Below are 20,826 nucleotides of genomic sequence, written 5' to 3'. Positions count from 1 at the left end.
TTGGCTATACCAAAACCACCCGGGGGATACTTTCAGACGAGAGCATTTCTTTTTTTTTTCTTTGTCTTGCTTTCAGCTCGGCTCTATCTCTTGTGTCAATCAATAGCGCTGCAGCTTTAAGTCCACCACTAGCAAGCTCTGCCGTCCCAGCGTCCCTCGCCATCCCCTCTCCCATCTGTCTGCACGGATCCCCGAGGCCCCCAGCTTCACCCGGAGCCAGACACGGCACGGTCCAACATCAATCAATATCTCTGCAGGGCGGCACTGGAGAGCCGAGCAGGTTTTCTCAGAACGGATCAAGAGCCAAGTGACATTTCTAAGAAGGTTCTGGGAATGGTAACGATTCTGATGGGAAATTGGGATTTTAAAGGCCTTTCAGTTGTTTTTGCATCTTTAGGCTCAATAACTGCAGATTGTGCACTCACAGTATTTTACACGACTTTTGGCATTTTAAAGCTTCGTCTTTCAGGCAGAAATTGTTTTCCATATAATTCTCTTACAGAAGAAAATCCATGTTATAGAAACAAGAAAGTTGCCTGATATTAAAAACCACAAACAGCTAAATAATGTCATGAATTTTTCTCAGTTACTTCCCAATATGATGCATATTTAACTTACACCTGTTCGCTTAAATGCCCCGACACACAAAGCAGACGGCAAAGAACTAGTGGCCTACAAAGACTACAGCCGACGGTCAACCACCACGTACGTTCTGCTCATGAGAGGAAATAACTCTCCATGCCAGCAGGGGGCGGTAGTCCGTTGTTATGATATCAGAAGACCATTTTCACACCGCTGTCGCTCAACACTCGTATTATAGGTCGTCTACCAATGGAGAATGATGTCTGATAAAAAGTAGAAAATGGCGCTGGCGTTGTCAGTTCTTTGTGTTTTAGTGGAAAAAGAAAAGAAGAGGAGGAGGAGAGAAATAAGGAGAAACCGCTTTACTGAACCTGAGAGGAGAGCTGGAGAGAAATGAAACCTCCCAACAGCCAATCAGAGAGATTCCTCTCACCGACCGCCAACGCCGATTCAACATGTGGAAACGGCCAATAGAAAGGCGGACGGGGGCCGGCGGGTAGCCACGGTCCAACTAGGACCGACAGCCGGCGATCGCCTTGGTGTGTCAGGACCTTAATTCCAATTTACAATACAAGGCTTCCCAACCTTTGGGTCGTGACCCCAAATGGGGTCGAGAATTCAAATGTTGTCCCCTGAAATTTCTCATTATCCATCAAATTAAAACATATTGGAGCATTCTGCCGTACTTAAGCTGCAAGACGTTATCTAGTTTAGCATGGGCTACTGTCCAATGCTAAAAAAACTTAACAAACTTGCAGTATCTGTATGCGTCTCTCATCCACGCCTCACACCTCCAGCGTTCATTTCCAGACTGGTACATTTGAATACAAGCTCACCTGAGTGAACACAACGTACACTGTGAAAAATAAGATCCTCCCTTTGAGCACAAATCTCATCCCGGCCTTTCTGCTGCAGCTTTAATAATATACCTGAACTGTATACTGACAGTAGAAAAACAATCACATGATGGAAAATTTGATCGGCCTGTCTCTGAGGCGCCCAACCCCCCACACACACTAAGACGCCCATGGCTGTAGACCGTGCCAATCTGAGGGATCTTTGCCTCAGCAGCACAAGATGGCAGCAATGACTTGGCTTCACTTTCTCTTGAAGGTGGAGACACGCCCATTTTTCTACACAGTCTATGCCTCAAACTGACAAACAACAGGACAGCAGGAGTCATCAACGAGTATTTCATTACATACTTTTTTTATTACACATTAAGATGCATCTTCAAGTCCTTTAAAATGTCATCAAAAGTAGCACCTCGGTTATTGCGTCACCTCCTGCTGGTGTTGGACTTTGTTCTAAAATGTGAACACAACTTCGCTCTGCTATCAATCCGTCTCTTCTGGAGGGACACGACGTCACCAGAGGTGTTAAATAAATGATCTGGGATGAGGTGAAGACGGGAAACTGTGCTAGTGACCTGACAACGGCAGCAGACACAGGACTACCGAGACGCAGCGGGAAAACGTTGCATCAGGCGGTGCTCTCAAATCACAGAGTGCATGTTTTTCTTACAGACGTATTAGCAGGAGACCGTGCAGCCTTGTTTTCCTCCAGTTGTCTGTACGACTGGCTGGCTGGAATAAACCGGCCCTCTCAGCGTCTGTCTGAATGACCCCTGTCACCAGCGCGTTGGCAGCCTGCAGCCAGACACCACTGGAGCAGAATCTGAGGTGGCTGGCGTCCGCTGTCCCCAGCCACAACAGTGGGACAGAGACAAAAAGAGAGAGAGACGAGGAGACAGGACAAAGTCGACTCTAAACTCCAGCTAACCCCAGAAAAGAGCCACAGGGGGGCGGGGCGGGCGGGGGGGAGCGAGAGGGCAGAGACGTACATCATCCAGCACCACGCAGGCAGGCTGGATACACTGAGGGCACACAGTCTAGACGGCCTCTAATGGTCTTTCTGGTATCAACTGGTTTACAGCGGAGCAAGAAGCAAAGGGAGAGACTCGCCTTTTAAACAACGCCAAGTTTGTTGTGGGTTCAAAAACATTAAGTGTACAAAGAATACGCAGGGAGGGGACACTTTGGTCTTACTCTCACAGCCAGAGGGCCAAATTGTTGTAAGATGTAGGAGACTCTAAATTCAACAACAATGACTTTTATTGTAACAAAAGGAACAAATAAATAGCTTTCATCAGGATTTACTGAACTCAGAATTAAAGCCAATTTAAGCCGTCTTTCGAGGGGGTGAACAGAGTATTTACCATTAACTGAAATATATATTTGATTCACATTTGTTCATTTTGTTTCATGTTTTTAGTAATGATGTTGGTTAATTAATGACAGGCTTTCTAATGAACTGATCTTAAAGGGGACATATTATGAAAAATCCTCTTCTACAGTGTTTGTGAACATATATCTGTGTAACCTGAGAGTCTACTGACCCACAACATGTGAAATAAACCATCCAGTCCTTTGTTTGTGGTCTGCATAAGTCTTACAACACAGAGAAAAATGCTCTGTTTCAAATTTGCTCTCCTTGTGATGTCACAGTGGGATTCTGGTAAAAAAAAATCCCCTCCCCTCCCCTGATATCTCCACCCATGGACTCCAACCCCAGACTAGAACAAAACTTTTGAGCAGGTCCACCATTTTTATTCTCTCTACAGAGGAGTGATGTCTTCTGGGAAAACTCAGGGGGGTCATTGCATTTAAAGAGACACACACACCAAAACGGAGCGTTCTGAGAGAGCTGGTTTATACAGGGTCACAAACCTCCTCTGGTGCTTGATTCATGTTATATTTTGACCAAAGCACAGCACAGATGTTTCATTTAGACCACAGGGGGACTGTTTGAAGAGATGGAGGAGGGGGACTGTTTGAAAAGATGGAGGAGGGGACTGTTTGAAAAGGTGGAGGAGGGGACTGTTTGAAAAGATGGAGGAGGGGACTGTTAGAAAAGGTGGAGGAGGGGACTGTTAGAAAAGGTGGAGGAGGGGGATAATATGTCCTCTTTAATAAATCGCATATATGAATAATCAGAGACACAGACTTACAACTGATACAGATGATGGATTTTCTTTGTTCCTTTTTCAGAGAACCTGAGTTATTAATTTCTGTCAGGACCTAAAGACAATTTACACCAACATCTTAAAAAGTGAATCTGGAGGAAATGACCAACCGGCCTTTAAGAGGTCATTCACCAGCTCCTTTAATCTGATCAAGTTGCTTCTCGTTGAAGAAATGATTGATACTTGAAATCGACTCTAAACCGTCGGTGTTCGAGATCACATGTCGCACTTTAAGAATAAAAAAACACACTGTCTGAGATATTCCTGTAATTTTCCTCTCGTCCTCAGTTTGTCTCTGGGTTGATGGGAGCTGACAGATCTGGGACTGCGACACAAAACCCGAGGAAGGCCGAGCACCTCGGAGTGTGAACTCTGTCGCACCTTCTCTGTCCTCGTCTCGATGACTCTGACTTTGTTTCAAGATAGAGAGAGAGAAACACCGCTAACGTTTCAGAGACCGTGCAGAAACTCTGAGACGGCGAGGAGGGGAGGGGAGGGTTGAGGAAGGTGTGCTTCTTGTGCTCTGTTGCACCGCTGGGCTGAAACAAGATGGCCGCTGCCCAGCTCACTGATAGCAGAAGATTAGACTGTGAGCTGTTATCGAGGGTTTCACTGATCTGTTATCCAGAATTCCTGCAGTTGATTATTAACTGTTGCTAAAAATATCAGAAAAGAACCGTGAGATCATGAGAGGAATGTCCCTTTTTTTTATTTTGGCCTTCTTCAGGATTTTCTGCTCTGAAATAAAAAACAAGGATACTGTTTGTTTGTTTTTTTAATAATTTATATTTTATTGATTTTTATAACAACATTATAATTAGGTTACTGCTTGACAAAGTGATATCTCTTGTTCCTTTTAGGTGCCACTTTTTGAAAACTGACACATATATTTATTAACTATAAAAGCTATCAGGGTATGAACTCTGTGTCGTCCTCAGATAAGAGGACAGGTAAGTGGAGGAAATACAGACGGATTGTCCCTTTATCCGCCGCCCGCTTAACGGTTTTGAACTCCACTCAGACGAAAAGAGAGAGAAAGTGACTGAGTGGATTTTTTTGGGATTCAGCTGAGAGCGAGCCGAGATTGCCGACTCCATCCCCCCCCCAGATAACGTTGTCGCGTTTGGGGTGAGCTGTAATTTCCTGGAAGACGACGAGGCGCGATGTGACAGATGGCGCTCATGGTGAAAGAGCTGGCGAGGACGAGGACATGTTGCACTGCCGCCGAAAACCTCCGGAGGGACCCGGAGCAGGCGGGGGGGGGGGGGGGGGGGGACACGAGGAGGGGCCGGCCGACGCTTCCAATTCAGTTTTGTTTTCTTGCACTTTTTGCAGCACAAACACCGACTGTGAGACACGTCGGACCCCGAGTCAACAACAGAAATTAGCATTCTTGAAGTCATGTTAGTGTTTATGTTGAGCTGACCTCGGCTCCTCTGCAGATATTCAGCCAATAAAACAGTCTGTTGATGCTTCTGAGTTGTTCCTGGTTTCTGTAGATGCCGGAATACGACATCGATGGTGTATTTCCAGAACACTGAAAGCTGGACAGGAACAGTTCTGATTGAATTTTTACAGCTAAATTAAAATCAGTTTTCACTTTTCTGAGTCTGTTTTGTAGGAGGAGCAGAAAAACTTGTAAAATGTGGTGATATTTGAAGATTTTACATAACAAAAAACGACGAATGCTTTAGTCTTTAAAGGCTTTATATGTGATTTTTTGATCCAGCAGATGTCGCCCTTGAGCACCAGCATGAAACCAAAACAACTCGTGCTGCATTGTTGTGTTAGCATGCTAATGCTAGCGATCTTTATTCTGCTCGTATCTTCACACTGCATGTAAATTTACCTGAAATGAGCGTGATCTAGAAACACAGTTAAGCAGTGAGTACAGTATGTTATTCTTCTTTTCTCTAGTCCCTCAATTAAACAACTTTTATACACGAGGGGAGGAGTCAGCCGGCTGTCCGGGCGATGTAAACAAAGTGAAGATAGGACTCTGATAACTCTGAAAACATCACAGACAGTGGGACTCGGGTGTTACACCCATTGTAGACAGTCATGACTCACAGAGTTATTTTCAGAGGAGATACTTGATTTATATTATATTTAAGTGTGAAAAATCACATATAAAGAGTTTAAAAATGTGCCTCTGTGTCATTTTCTAACTCCAATCACATCCCCCCAGCTGGCTAAAAGAAAAAACACCAACTTCCCCGAGGAAGCACAGAGGACATGACCTCAAGTGTTCCCAGACACACTCCGACTCTTTACAACATCTATAAAAAGACGGTCACATATAAACTGCGGGGGCGGCAGAGGGACCACGTTGTCGGGAAATGAAGATTTACTAAAAAGATTGTCACACAAACCTCTGCTGCACTGTGTGACTCCAACTTCAGCATAAACAGCACCAAAAATAAACCTTTGAGAAGTTTCCAGTCATTTAATACACACTGTCACGCTTCCTTTGACGTGAAATCGCAGCATCAAACTTCCTCATTCCTGACAGGGCCCGGTGTGCTGCAGGGACGGACGTTCCTCCTTTCTCTCACAGAGGCAGTGTAGAAGACTTTTATCACATGCACAGTACTGAGAGCTACAAGTGTGAAAACCACAACTTTAAACACCTCAGAGAGAACATTTAACATTCATACCTTCACACCGCTGTCAAACAACATAAAACAATCGGCTGCTTACAATGGCTGCCATCCAAGAAATTCACTTCCCCCATTTCACACCTCAACTCAGACAACACAGGAGCTGTGAGCTGCAGCCGCCGCGCCGCTGTTACTACTGCAAAACCTCATGGCACCCAAATCCTCAATAAGCCTTTTTACCACCAAGTGGCGAAGGCGTCTTCAAAATGTCAGAAATTAAGCTTCCACACAAACTCAAACAACAAAAAATCAGCACTTTTATTTGACTGTCCTGATATTGGGGTTTCATGTGATGTTCTCGTGCTTTCATATCGTCTAAGTTGCAGAATAAATAAATGTGTGAATGTCAGGAATGCTGTCGTTTTGATAATTTGGCATTGCGTAATATCAAAGTTGAGTGTCACTAAGCGTCACAGAACAAAGGCACGTCTGACTTTGTGTTGCTTAAAGTTGACCGACTGACAAATAAAGAGGTGGAAGCCCTGATTGAAAAATGGTCAAAATGGTGCAGAGCGTGGCTAACGTTAGCATTGCTAACAACACCAGCCTCAGTCCTCCTTGCAGGTGAACGTCCACATGCCTGTGCTCATCGTGGTCACACATCGCTTTGCTTGATATGTTAGTTTAACCTGACACAGACGTCATATGACTTCATCTCAAAATACTGTCAAACTGCGCCGCGCTACAGGACGCCATTCTTCCACTGTCCTGTTGTTCACTTCGGGGTCATAGTTCAGCATTAGGCCGGATGGCAGCACCGACTGACCGGAGCTACAGCCCCAACTAGTGGTTGGGAGGATACACTACACAACACATGACAGGTTTTGGTGCAGTGTGAAAGCAAACCGAACCAAATGAAAGATGAAACTTCACCCTCTGAATCCACCGAGCTTCATGACAGTGAGCTTAGCCTTAAAAGAATCTAAATGGATGCTTTAAAAACCGACCTTACAGTTTGTTTTTTTTTACAAATAAATACATGAGCATTTTTTTGTACCAGGTTGTAAACATTTTTTGCGATACAAAAAATATATGAGATTTCAACATGAGACCCTAATGGGGATTCCTTGGCTTTTGCATGCAGCCTCTAGTGGACACTGGAGGAACTGCACGTTTTCTTTATATTGCACCGGTTTCATTTTTCAACACCAGAAGTTGCAGCTTTCTTTAAATAAAGACTTTTTTCAGCTTTAATGAGGGTAGCAGCAGAAATGAAGAATCAACCTGCCACTTACCCCCCTATACACACACACACACACACACACCCACACACACACACCACACACCCACACACCCACCCACCCACACACACACACACACCACACACCCACACACACACACACACACACACACACACACACACCCACACACACACACCCACCCACACACACACACACACACACCCACACACACACACACACCCACCCACACACACACACCACACACCCACACACCCACCCACCCACACACACACACACACACACCCACACACACACACACACCCACCCACACACACACACACACACACACACACCCACCCACACACACACACACACACACACACCCACACACACACACACACACACACACCCACACACACACACACACACACACACACACCCACACACACACACACACACACACACACACCCACCCACACACACACACACACACACACACACACACACCCACCCACACACACACACACACACACACACACACACACACAGAAACTGGGTTGCTTGTGCAGCAGCTGCAGCCTCCTCGTGCTTCTGCTTCGTCTCCTGCTTTGTACGTTAATGAGCTTCAGTCTTCATCACGCAGGCTGATGGTTTAATTAAGAGTTTGTATTAAAGTGATCCTGTTAATCATGTGACTCACTGGAGCCTGGACAAGAAGAGCGTCCATGATGTCCGCCTATGTGTGACACAGGTATGGATGGACCCCTCAGGTACGTCCACCATTGTTTCCATAAATCGTATTTGTGTATCAGATTAAGAAGAATTATTAAGTATTAGTGTCAAACAACAAACATGACTCAGAGAGAGAGAGAGAGAGAGAGAGAGAGAGAGAGAGACAGAGAGAGGATAGCAGAGACGTATTGATGACACCTCTCTCTCTCTCTCTCTCTCTCTCTCTCTCTCTCTCTCTCTCACACACACACACACACACACACAGAGTGCGAGCAGCCGCCAGCAGCGGTGGTAACGGATGAGTCACCGTCATGACTTCTCGTCGGGTTGCTGTTTGTCTCTCTGTCCAGCAGGATGAATGAGGAGCAGACCCAGGGCTGGATTTATGAGAGCCAATCGGAAAAGCCAGACAAGTCAGGACGTATTACTCCAAGCCCCGCGCGTTGCCATGGTGATGTTCTAACACGGCTCAGAGGGAGACCATCGATGTGAATACAGCGTCAGACCAACAAGTACCAATACAGCTTTCCAGGATTACGGAGCTGAGTGGTGTTTGGATGAACATCGATGAACGTCACAATCAAGTGGCAGAAAATCAACCAATCAGAATGCTCGATACATCCTTACATTAATAATGAAGTCTTTTATTTTCTTAATACGCACAAACCACTAAACTAATGCCCTCCCCTTTGTTGAATTTCTTCAATGTTCTGTCATGATGTCGTTTCAAACGGTACTCAACTTATTTTTTTATGCTTTTACTTTGAAAGAAAATAAAGAACTTCCTGTAATTCTAGTGTTTAGACAGAAAAAGGAACTGGTTACTGATCGAAAAGTAAAAGAAAACTGCTAAAGGGAACTAAAAAAGTGAAATGTTCCACGTCATGAGTTGAACATTTCTTTGGACGTGTCAACTGATCTGTTTTTTTTTTTTTAAAGAAATGAGACGTTCAAAGGCACAGCAGGGTCGTTTTTTTTGTTTTCATTAATGCAGGAGCAGGAAGACACTAACGAGCTGCGCCCAGAGGGAGAAAATAGCACGTGATTAATGCGATTTTTTTTAAAATTCTATGCCTTGTAGGGATGTAAAGATGAATCGTGAGGCGGTTAAAAATCAATTCAAAGGTGTCAAGGTTCACATCGGTACTCTGAAAAATGTATCGCAATACTTTTTCAAACAGCAGAGGGCGCTATTTATTTATGCTTCTCTTGTTTGACGTCCTACATGACTCGCTTGAGAAGATAACAGACGAGACAAAAACTGCAAATATTACAAGACGACAGAGAACTACATAAATAGAACAACCAACATGATGCAGCATTTAATCCACACCACAACGAGAAGCTCCAATCACCTCCCCATGTCAAGTAAAAGACCAAACCACACTGACACACGGGTTAGCAGCCCCTAAAGGAATCTGTTTCAGTCATCATTTGTCTTCAGTCTCAAAATAAATCCTGAGAGAATCGTGTGTTGAGTGAATCTTTACATCCCTACTGACGGCCGCAGTTTGAGGTTTCTGGTAGCTGCAGCTAGAATCACTGGAGCAGATGGTACTTACACAGAGATATGTTGCAGATCATTCTACATGTACAAACTCTCAGAGGAGTATACGGCAGAAATAATTGATGTCCCTGAAGGAGTGTAACATAAATAGAACATGCACGTATCATGACATAAAGAAGCTTCAAACACGTCGCACGTTTAAAGACTGGAGGATGAACTCAATGGCTCCCTGTGTGATCAGCTGCACACTACCAGCCAATAAGGCGGTTTAAGCACCATTAAAAGTATTTTTATGACTTTAGTTACGGCTGACGTTAATGCACTTCATCTCTCTCGCTGATTTGAATCCTGAGAGGTCGGAAAATACACAAAATAATCTCCAAATGAGCCTCAAAATATTCATGAAATAAAGCAGCAGATCCTCTCCTTCCACACACAGACTTTAATGATTTATTGATTATTATCATAACATGGAGGTCATTTTTGATCAAATGATAGAAAAATAAAATTGATTATATTGTGATTATTATTTCAGCATCATACAGAACAATACAAGGGTGAAAAAAAACGGTCTCATTTTGATTCAGGAGCAGACTCACTGAAGCTCCATTCACACACAAACCACCGTCTAACATCGGCTCGCACACACACACACACACACACACACAGGCACACACACACAGACACAGACACACACACACACACACACACACACACACACACACACACACACTGCAATAACATTTTTATTTCTCGGATATTTTTCCCTCCTCCAAATTAAATGAATAAAAGTGAAAACTCAAAAAAAAAAGCGACCATCCTCCCTCCTCCTCCTCCTCCTCTTCTCCATCCTATTGATAACCAAGGTGGCATCTCTCATCCCATCCACACCCTACTCCAACTGCGCATGCGTGCCGCGGCAAACAAAGGACCGGGCAATTAACCGACGGGAGGATGGCTAATAAAGTTTGACTCGGTGCAGGAAAAGCATCCGACGTCGAATCAGCAGCTACACGAGAGAAGCGAAAGGATGAACTTAATATGTGTGTACGCGGAGGAGGTTTAAGGGGGGATTTAAGGTACACCCCCCCCCCCCCCTCCTCCAATTCTCCATCATCTCCCAGAAACGCTCCCCAAATCCCCACCTCCCCCTCCTCCTCCTGCTGCTCCATCCTCCTTCTTCTCTGTGCAATAAAACGGGAATATGAGATCAATAATTCATCTAAATCATGACATAATCTGGTTGGAGACGCCGAGTGTGTGTGTGTGTGTGTGTGTGACAGTATCAGTGTGTGTGTGTGTGTGTGTGTGTGTGTGTGTGTGTGTGTGTGTGTGTGTGTGTGTGTGTGTGTGTGCATGCAGCCAAATTGTGTCACACCTCCACACAGACAAAGAGGTGGGGCGAGGAGGAGAGAGAGCTCTTCTTATTTCTGCATGTTCAATTGTTTACTGGATGTAAATTATGATGGGGGGAGAAGAAGAAGAAGAAGAAAAAACACCGTCCCCTCCGCGTTGCCATGGCAGCCCGCAGAGATTATATAATCATAAACAATTCCAGGGCGATCAATAAATAATAAAGAGTGCTCGGAGCGCATGGCAGCCATTGTTTTTCATTTAGTAAAAAGTGTGATAAAAGAAAAAAAAACAGAATATGTGTGTAATGGGTGAAGCGCGTGTTTCTCCAGACTGTACACACCCCTTTTTGAAGCTCGTGCACATTTGACGTCTGGGGGGAAAAAAAGCACCAAAGAAGAATAAATCATTCCTGAGATTTCTATTTTATTTATTGTTTTAACAATCAGGTCAGATTTAGTTCCTCTTTTCTTATTTTATTATGCTCTCATCAAATCTCGTTCGTCTCACTCCCAACAAGCCGAGCCGCGTGTCTCTCCCAAATGGAGAGATGGAAAAAGACAAAAGGATGGGGGGGAAAAAAAATAAAACCAAACAACTAAAAGCCTCCAAAGCAATCATTTCCGGTAGTGAAAGATGATTTAAAAAGAGGGGTCGCCGTGGTGGCTCTTACCGTGCTCACTGAAGTTCCGACGCTCTCTCTGCTCTTCTCGCAGTTTCAAGTAGCGGCTGCTGATTTTTTTTGCGGCTTCTCCTGCGCGCCCGGCGGCTTGTGCCCTGCTGCACGGCTCGGCTCGGCTCGGCTCGGCTCGGCGATCCTCCGCCTGCGCGCACACGCAATCCGAATGCACGTGCACGCGCGGGGATTGTGCATGCATGCACACACAGGAAGCACACGGAGCTGACACACAATCCAAATTGTTATTTGAGACTAAACATGTTGACTCTATTTAATGAGTTTGTTTCGCTCAATAAAACGTAAAGTTTGAGTTTCAGTCGATGGTTTTGACACCGTGATTCATAATCCGGTAGTTCTACTATTTATCGGTAATGCCTTTACTGTACTGCCCCTGACATATTTCAACAATTCTCCCTCTCAAATGCATCCTGATGTCTCTATTTGTAAAGAGGAAGTAACTTCCACACCCAGTGAATTCAAGCTTTTCCTCATCTTTGAGGTCTCAAAGAGTGAATTCGTGTTTTTGTTGCTCACTGGATGGGAATGCACATTTTGTCTGCGCTTCTTTTAGAAGTATTACTCCTCCTCTCTCAGCCTTTCGTTGCCTCGCTGCGCCCCCTGTCCTTCACTGCAGCTCTTCTATCATCTTCTCTGAGGAGTTACTGAACGCACTTGTTGATGCACAAACTAATCCACCTGACAGCCAGCAGGTGGAAGAAGAAGAACTCTTTAGATGTTTAGAAATACTTCACTGGTGTCGACTACGTTCATCGTTTCTCCCATGAGTGTGAAGGAAAGGTTGTGTTAAATCAAAGAGATGCATGCTCACTGTTTACTCATCATTACATGTATCCAACAACATCCCTTCATCCATCTCGTTCCACATGGGAGAAGGTTTGAGAAGGATAATTCAAATTGTAAATCATGAAGGATTTGAGTGTTTATATAAAACATAAAAAAGAGGTTTAGAGACGAGGCTCGTTCATCAGCTGAGAGCTGAGGGAGAGCTTCTGTATTTGTGTAAATGTAGAAATAACTGTTAAGTGATGCTGCTTTAAAGGATTGTTAAAGGAGCAGTATGTAACCTGACACCTAGTGTTTAAAATGGGTACTGCAGTCTAAATTCTAAACATTTCAGAGAGCTGTCTCCCCCCCCCCCCCCCCCCCCCCCCCTCCTCTCTAGAGTCCATGCTCACTCAGGTCACCATGTGGTGGACTCTGAAGCTTCAGTGTTTATCCAGCTCTGCATGGGTCTGTAAACCTTTCTGTGTTCTAACCTCTCTCCATTTTTCAAAAAGCATCTCCAATATTGATCCTAGTTTGAGCACGTTTCTGCTCGTGGAGCTTATTAGAAACATGCAGAGGCTTTTTAGGTCGGGTACAATCACTTCTATCTGAACCACTTCTCTTGACCGCTTCCATCGCTGCAACACCTGTTGACCTGATAACTGCTCTCATATCTGACAAACCGAGGGGCATCCAAAACGGCCGTGTGGTGGGGTTGCCTTCTCTGGTCCAAACAAATCCAGATCATTCAGGAGCAGAATCTAAAGTTAGAAGGAGGACATACTGACTGCTGCATTGTTGTCAGAGAAGCCAGCACTTCAACATGTTTCCTTAATGTCTGATCAGATAGTAAGATACCTTTATCATTTCAGTCAGGAGATATATTACAGATTGGTCTTGTAAATGAGGGCTGGCTGATTCAGTAATGTGTTCTGTGCTTTTGCAGATGTATATGTTTTTAAAATGTTCCAGGTTTGAGCTTTCCACAAGTTTGTTGTTTTTTTGTAGTACTTACTTTTGGACACTAGATGGCAGTGTTTGCAAATAATTCTGACATCTCATTTCTCCCTAAGCTGTTTGATGACCAAATATCTGCTCACCTGCACAGAAAATATCTGCCAGACCATGAGCTGAAGTCTTCCTCAATCTTTTTCTTCTTTTCTTATAGTTTTGGCCATTTTTTTTTGCCTCAAATGGATTTGAACCCACAACCACTGCATGTGCCCACTAGAACCTCTGTACATGGAGCAGGCTGTCATTCTCCAACAGGTGAATATTTATACATATATATTATATATATATATATATTATACTGGTAATATTTGAAGAGAATACAATTTGTTAAGTAAGAATTAAGTGTTTTATAATGTTATTTTTCCTCTGAACTCTGATTAACCTTCATCATTCTTCCTCCACTGTTAGAGCCAGTGTGACATTCAGCAGTTCGTTATCAACGTCTCAGCAGCTTTGCAGGGATTCCCACAGTAGAGACGAGCCAGCAGCAGCCCCCTCCTCTCCCCTCCTCTCCGCTGCCTGCAGCAGGAAGTATGGGGGGGGGGGGGGGGGGGGGGATTATAGAGAGGTCAGTGTGTTCTGGAAGAGGCAGTGACCTGTGAGACCCGGACCATACCTGACCTCTGCTCAGAGCTGCTGATAAATCCTGCGCTTTCTGAGATGATCCCGTCAGCAAAGACGCGCTTATGAACTATAACTGACCTGTGTGTGTGTGTGTGTGTGTGTGTGTGTGTGTGTGTGTGTGTGTGTGTGTGTGTGTGTGTGTGTGTGTGTGTGTGTAAACCTGACAGCGAGAAGCACGGCCCACAACAAGGCTGAGCAAGCCTCTAATGTGTTTATCTTAAAGGGTCACTTCACACAAACTAAAGACACTGCCTGACTGTCAGCCGTAGAGGGGAAAGGAGGTGATGAAGTCCAGTTTGTATTAAAGGTACTTCATGTTGTAACGACATCACACCGTGAACACAGAACAACTTTGAGCACATGTTGTTCTTTTGATAGAATATCCCTTCATGACATTTAATCAGGACATCTTTGTTTAGGATTTAAGACAACAAGATGTCGGAATTTGGGTCCATAGCTGCAGGCCATTCTCACCAACAATCCCGAGGAACCTACAGGACCTGGGAGCTCAAATATGTGTGCACCCCTTGCACGGAGGCCCAAGTCCTCGAGGCCGACAGCCCCCGGAGTTCAAGTCTGACCTCGGGTGCCTTTTCCCCGCATGACATCCCCCCTCTCTCTCTCTCTTTCCCTGAAGGCGTTAAACCCCAAAAATAAATCTGACAGGTAAAAGAGAATAAGCCTGATGCTCCTCGTGATGATTTACCTGATGCCCTGGATGCATCAGAAACGTTATAGCCTGTCCGGTTAGAGACTTCTTTTTGGAAAAGGTGAAATTATCAACTGAAATCAGGCTTCACACACTTCCACATTGGCTTTTAAGCTATAACATATTTGTCTTCTTGTATGCAATCTATTTTGTGGATGCAACAGTGAACTTCTTAGTCATGCTAAATTTGGGAAATGAACACACAGCTTCCACCATGGGATTCATTGCTTCTATAAAATGGATTACTCACTTTTTAAACTTTTTAAATTTTCTCTTTATTCCCATTTAAATCTTGGGAACTCTGGGTAATTTCACAATAATAAGTTACCTTGACCTCCGTTGTGTCCTTGACCTCCAGGTTGTTTATGTCTGTTGTGTGTCATCGTCAGTCCTCCATTTCCTCTGTTTCTCTCCCTGCACAGCGCTGGTTGGTTGAAGTTTTTTCTGTGGTTATCTTCCATCTTTTGGTAGACTCTGAAACAGCCACAGTTCATGATTTCTCTGAGAAGCGGGTAAAGATTTAAACCTCAATCGTCTGACTCGTGTAATCAGCCGTTACAGCTCAGTGATGAGTGAGAAGAATTAAGAGTCGAAAAGTCAACTCAATAAAAACTTACCTGTTCTACGTTATGTTAGCATTATTTTGTGTTAGCATTATGTTGTGTTAGCATTATGTTGTGTTAACATTATGTTGTTTGTTAGCATTATGTTTGTGTTAGCATTATGTTTTTTGTTAGCATTATGTTGTGTTAGCATTATGTTTGTGTTAGCATTATGTTTATGTTAACATTATATTGTGTTAGCATTATGTTTATGTTAGCATTATGTTTGTGTTAGCATTATGTTGTGTTAGCATTATGTTTGTTTTAGCATTATGTTTTTTGTTAGCATTATGTTGTGTTAGCATTATGTTTGTGTTAGCATTATGTTTATGTTAACATTATGTTGTGTTAGCATTATGTTTATGTTAGCATTATGTTTGTGTTAGCATTATGTTGTGTTAGCATTATGTTTATGTTAGCATTATGTTTATGTTAGCATTATGTTGTGTTAGCATTATGTTTTGTTAGCATATGTTTATGTTAGCCTTATGTTTGTGTTAGCATTATGTTTGTGTTAGCATTATGTTGTGTTAGCATTATGTTTATGTTAGCATTATGTTTGTGTTAGCATAATGTTTGTGTTAGCATTCTGTTGTGTTAGCATTATGTTTGTGTTAGCAATAAGTTTTGTTAGCATTATGTTTTCTTAGCATTATGTTTTCTTAGCATTATCTTTGTGTTAGCATTATGTTGTGTTAGCATTATGTTTGTGTTAGCATTATGTTTGTGTTAGCATTTTGTTGTGTTAGCATTATGTTTTGTTAGCATTATGTTTGTTTTAGCATTATGTTTTTTGTTAGCATTATGTTTGTGTTAGCATTATGTTTTTTGTTAGCATTATGTTTGTTTTAGCATTATGTTTTTTGTTAGCATTATGTTTGTTTTAGCATTATGTTTTTTGTTGGCATTATCTTTGTGTTAGCATTATGTTTGTGTTAGCATTATGTTTTTTGTTAGCATTATGTTTGTTTTAGCATTATGTTTGTGTTAGCATTATGTTTTTTGTTAGCATTATGTTTGTTTTAGCATTATGTTTTTTGTTAGCATTATGTTATTTGTTGCCTGAGAGAAAGCCTGCTGTTCCATGGAGCTTGTATTAGTACTGAACAGGTTAAAACATGCAGACATTAGTTAACAGCCGAGTGGATCAGCAGCTCCTCGTCTCTCGTGACAGCCTTTCACTTAAACTCAACACCTACGTGGCAGCTCCTAAAGGTCCTTGACCCAGAGAGGAGCAGAGCAGGGATGGAGGTGTGCTCATGTTGTTGTGCGTCTGTGGGCTGGGCTCATTCCCCCTTGAGAAATCCAGTTTGACCCTGACTTAGGAATCCTCAGGGGCTTAAAACCCATCGCAGCACCGAGTGAGTGTTACTTAACCTCTGTCAGCAAGTCGGGAATTACAGGTCAAAGGTCACTCAGGTGACGCTGTCCAGACAGGTGAGCTGTTGAAGGTGGTAACGGGTGGAAAACACCTCTGAGAGGGAGAGCAGCTGAAAACACAACAAGCATTTACACAAGGAGAGGTGAGGAAAAACACCTTCAGCATCACTACTGAGTGTTCATTTGAAAAGTAATACACAGGTTTCTCATGTCGTCTCTGATTGATACAGTATATCACCTTTACTTGGCTTCCTCTCAATAACTATTTGATCAACTTCAATCTTCTATTGCCACATAATTGTATCAGAATCTGATTACATTTTTGGAGATAGAGCTGTTTGTCTGGACTCAAGCCAGATAAATACTTCTGTCAAATCAACGCCATTTATTCATAGATATGCAGCCTGATGTGCACCTCTTAAAAAACATAATTACATGTTTAAAAAGGCTCTGACCACAAGCCCTGCGATTGGTTCGCTGCGTACTGTAGCATCGTATTTCCAGCCTTTACAATATTTTCAGTATGGCCACCATATTCAAATTTCTGCTCAGGAAAAAAACAGCCTATTTTTAAAAAAAATGCTCATTTACATGACGGGGCCCAATGAACTGAACTCTGAAGAAGATTGAAGAGAGGAATTAAGACACAGTTATTTCATCAATTGATTTGTTGAGTGTCATTTTTTAAAGGGTAAAAATGGTAAAAAGAGTGGGGGATGATATGTCCCAAACAACACCGGGGTGGGGAGTCGAACCTGCGGCCAGTTTGACAAAGACTGTCGCCACAGAACATGGGGCGCCTGCTCCAACCGAGCTAAACCTGCGCACCTGAGAGCCATTTTAAAGCATTACGTTTGACTTTGTGGCTTTTGTCATGTTGGGTTTTTTAGAGGCAGATGTGTTCACATTTTGGAGGGTGGTGGACGTTGCTCTGTTAGACAGGCGTCCACTGTATTAGGAAAACATACAACTTTGTACATACAACCAGCAGACCTTGGTCAGAGGACCTCAGGGACCTGCTGGTGTTATAGGGCCTCAGCAGCTCGGTAACATAAGCCAGAGCTTGACCATATAGAGAAATCTTTACAGAGGTAAAAGATTGGCTTTTCACTTCATGGTTTCATGACAATTGGACCTATGAATTGCAAGCAGTGGTGTCAGCAACATGCCAGTCGTTAGAAAGGATGCTGGTTCAAGAAAGTCAACATTTGCTTTATTTTTGCCAGATAAAGAAGTAACATCCACTTCTTATGACCCTGTGGCTCAGATTGTGTTCCCGCTCTTTCACGAGCATCTGATCTGTCACAAGATCACAAACCAACATGCAACGTGGTGGTGGCTCAGGTGTTGCTGAAGTTCACATCGGACCCCCCCGAGCATTTGAAGACAAGGGCTCTCACAGATCTCTGAAGATCATCTGAAGCTTCACAGAAGGATCCTTTGAAAAAAAGAAACTGTTCAGGGGTCTGTAAAAACACACTTTTCCTCTCATCTCTCTGCCGTCTCATGCTCTTTATATAACAGGGAAGAAAATCTGGACTGCCGTGTGAAAGTGGTTTCATGGTTGTAAGTAGTGATAGAAGAAGAAGTAGCCGTGTGACGTCCCCCATCGGTTTGTGGACTACTGTTAAGAAGCCTTGAGTCCAGCAGTACCACCATCTCATGCCGGGGGGGTGTAAACCCCAATCAGCTAATGTAAGCGCTAACCGATTCAGAATAAGGATGGTCATATGTGCAAGCTTTTAAAGGCTTAATATGTGATTTTTCACACTTAAATATAAATCAAGTATATCCTCTGAAAATAACTCTGTGAGTCATGACTGTCTACAATGGGTGTAACACCCGAGTCCCACTGTCTGTGATGTTTTCAGAGTTGTCAGAGTCCTAACTTCAGTTTGTTTACATCGCCCGGACGGCCGGCTGACTCCTCCCCTCACGTATAAAAGTTGTTTAATTGAGGGACTAGAGAAAAGAAGAATAACATACTGTACTCACTGCTTAACTGTGTTTCTAGATCACGCTCATTTCAGGTAAATTTACATGCAGTGTGAAGATACGAGCATAATAAAGATCGCTAGCATTAGCATGCTAACACAACAATGCAGCGCCAGTTGTTTTGGTTTCATGCTGGTGCTCAAGGGCGACATCTGCTGGATCAAAAAATTACATGTAAAGCCTTTAAACTAAATTAAGTACTGACCTGTAACGTTGATTTTTAGGACAACAGCAACTTGTTCAACACAAGGTAGCCAAGCCCTCAGGAACACCTTGCTTTGATGTTTATTTTGACTTTACAAAACCAATGTAGCTTAGCGTTTTCAGCACTCAGCGTCCACAGCACAAAAGCCCTCCGCATCAACAGTTTTTAAATTCTGCAATTCAACTTTTGGAACAGCGCCATGCTCATCGATGACACTTCTCTCTCATCGACCAGTCAAACTTTTTTAAAAAGGGGAGGGACTTCCTGATATCGGGACTTTTGGAGACTATAATATCTCAGGTGTGAAGCTGCTTCTAATGCCAGGACAAGACTCCTTTACCTCGTTTAACTTCAGCACTTGGAGCTATAAAAACCGACATAACGATCACGACCGAGGGAAGCAGGAGTTAACCAATGAAAAACTAGGAACATGAGCAGAGTCGCCCTCTGCTGGCCATATTACAGAATGCATGTTTAAGGCACTTCTGCATTCGCTTGACTTTTCGGACCAAAGTCTATAAAACATGGACGTAGTTTCAGTGACATCACTCATTGGTCGTCGCCATATTGTAAATGCAATCTTCACCTAACTGTCAATCATTCTAGAAACAGGTAAAGGGGGCGGACCTTAAGCCTACTGGTAAAAAGCTACAACGTGCCAACCTGTCAATCAACTCATGTATTCATAACTCTTTACAATTAAAAATGGCACTCGGGGGTTGGCTGATCTCCTGCAGGTCGTCAGCAGGGGGCAGTAAACCCCACATGGCATGGCCCTGAGGCTGAGACCGGCCAGGGTCATTCTGTGTGCTGTGAGAGTCGAGGGGAAACACACACACACACACACACACACACACTGTGTTTGGATTACACATGAACGTTGAGTGTTGTTTACTCACAGCTGGAATGTTAATGCTAAACTATAATGCTCGTTAACTGATAACACAGACCGCTGCTCTGCTTTAAGTCACAGAGTCTTTTGATTTTTCACACTGAGTGGGCTTTTCATAAAAAGTCCAGATTTCACATTTCAAACAGACAAACAAAGAACATGCTCGCCTCCCTCGGGCGGTGATGTGAGAAATGTTTGGCAGCGAGCAGCACAGAGGGATGAAAACATAAACGATGACTCAGCCTCACTGTTGTTTAAATGTTTCTGTTTGATATAAACCTCCCTCAACATCGCTCAGGCTTCTAGTGAACTCAATAATTCAAACGCTACCGGATCATTAAAGTCACTTAGCTGTGAATCTTTAGCTCAGTGACACCGTCTTAATAATTAATCACATGGCGGAGGACGACTCCTGATACGAACACTTAAAGGCAGGGTTGGTCTTTTTCTCCAGATCCACTTTTTAAGATTTTGGTTGAAATTGTCTTTAGGTCCTGAATCTGGAGGAAATGACCAACCCTGACTTTAAATTGCACCGGCCTTATTAAATCAAATAAAATTAATAGATATACACGGAAGATGGCCAGACAGGAGAAATTAAAAATGATGGATTGAAGATATTTCTTTTTACAATTATGCACTTTGAGAAAGTAGTAGAAATATAGTGAATAAAGTGGAAATTTTATTTAAAGAATTAAGTGGACATATCAAGAAAAATAAATCAAATTAAGTTTTTGAGAGAAAGGTTAAAATGTTACGACGGAGGATTAGGGCAACTTTTAAAAAAATAAAAATAAAAACATTTCGAGATTAAAGTCGTAAATTAACGAGTTTAATCTTGTAAATTCGAGACCAGCCTGCGCGAAAATGATGAAAGTAGAACTCTTAAAGTATTTTCCT

The 20,826-nt window shown here is 43.1% G+C and overlaps 2 protein-coding genes across 3 annotated transcripts in view; one reads left to right on the top strand and one right to left on the bottom strand.

The window, feature by feature from the left end:
- Window positions 1–12,113, bottom strand: part of basp1 (brain abundant, membrane attached signal protein 1) — a 47,419-nt gene extending 35,306 nt beyond the window's left edge. The window contains exon 1 of one of the 2 annotated variants that reach the window (XM_061043655.1): window positions 11,714–12,113. The gene's annotated coding sequence lies outside the window, so the exon portion shown is untranslated. The remainder of the gene's footprint in view (window positions 1–11,713) is intronic. The other variant, XM_061043653.1, reaches the window with a different exon arrangement.
- oc90 (otoconin 90) overlaps window positions 1–20,826 on the top strand; it is a 433,801-nt gene that overhangs the window by 388,403 nt on the left and 24,572 nt on the right. The window lies entirely within an intron of this gene.

The sequence above is a fragment of the Labrus mixtus genome, chromosome 8, assembly GCF_963584025.1.
Source record: "Labrus mixtus chromosome 8, fLabMix1.1, whole genome shotgun sequence".
NCBI classification, from domain to species: Eukaryota; Metazoa; Chordata; class Actinopteri; order Labriformes; family Labridae; genus Labrus; species Labrus mixtus.
This window is presented reverse-complemented; position numbering and strand designations above follow the sequence as displayed.